The sequence below is a fragment of the Rhagoletis pomonella genome, unplaced genomic scaffold (genome assembly GCF_013731165.1).
Source record: "Rhagoletis pomonella isolate Grant_MI unplaced genomic scaffold, Rhpom_1.0 Rhpom_scaffold_00010, whole genome shotgun sequence".
Taxonomy (NCBI): domain Eukaryota; kingdom Metazoa; phylum Arthropoda; class Insecta; order Diptera; family Tephritidae; genus Rhagoletis; species Rhagoletis pomonella.
In genome coordinates, this window is record NW_023458564.1 from 37,269,263 (window position 1) to 37,270,735 (window position 1,473).

Genomic DNA, 1,473 nt, shown 5'->3' on the forward strand with positions numbered 1-1,473 from the left:
AAAAAAAGCCGAAATTCGTAAACTTAATACGAGGTCATAGATTATGGATCTGTAAGCCGTTCTTCCCGATCAGATCCTTTTCCCAAAATACTCTAATTTTTATGAAAAAAAAATCAAACTTTAACAAATGAAAAATTTAAAAACGACAAACATTTTGTATTTTTTTAACTGACTTCAAAAAAGGAGGCTATCAATTTGTCGGAATATTTTTTTTGTGTATATTACCGCATAACTTTGGACCACAAATAATCGGTTTCGATAATTCTGGCCCACCCATAGCAATAATGTTCAATTGAAACCCTAAGATAACATGCACTTGGTTAGTGAACACAGGCAATTGAATTGTTCGATTACCCCACAGATACATATGTATGTATGTATGCTTGCTTGACATTTTCATCGTCGATTATGTACACCCTATTGTTTGTAAATCAATGCAACATAACAAAGTACAGTTATGACACGAGTCATTTACCGGTTTACGAGGGTTTGCCGTTGTCATGGCAACAATTGCGGCATGATGACGAGCGGCTGTTGCTGACACCAATGCTTGTCAATGCTTATCATTATTGTCTGGCATTTTTGCCTTTTTTCATTCAAAGGCGGAGCTAGAGGAAGGTATGTGCGTGGGGGAGTTTTAATGGGGAATACAATAGTCAAATAAGCTCTTAAACACTTAGTGGTGGGGAAGCTGTACAATAAAGGAGAAGCATGTGGAGGTAGGCACAAATAGAGGGTTAAAAAAAAAACACTTGAAATAAAATAATACTAATGTTTTAAAAAGTGTTATTTTCCCACTGTAATTGGACGAATATAAACATTTATGGATTAAATGAAGTTATATCCCTCAAATGGAGCGAACGGTGCCTTCAAAAAAAAGGGATGGCGTATTTAAATATAGTGGTATATATGTACCGGTTCATACCGGTTCAACCTTGAAACGAATTCACTGGGATTACGATTCCCCGTTATATGCAGTTATCTAAGTGCAATGTCAAAAGCGTTTGGAAAATAACTGATGGTTTCTTTAGAAGAATGCATCGAGTTTTTTTCACTAGTTTTTCACTAAATGCAGCCATCCATCTACACTAATGACACTATGACATTTGAAGGCAGCTTATGCACAAACAACAACAACAATAACAAAAAAAAAAATATCACAGAAGCAAAATCAGCAGCAAGGACATACGAATGCACGTACATAAGAGTTGAATCAGCAAAATTTTGCATTTCCTTCAAATCATTTCCACTTTTCACTTTCTTCGGTTTTTCAGTTGCTTTGTTCTTTACGCTTTTCTTTCCGGAAGTAATGGAGTTATGACATAAAGTTGATGATACACAAGAAATCAAAATGGCATTTGTGACAGTTACAAGTAGTATGAGTGAAGGAAAACCACACACAAAAAAAGCAAGAAACAAGAACAAGAAAATCTAAAAACGTAAAGGAGTGAAAAATCAAAAAAAGCCAAGGGG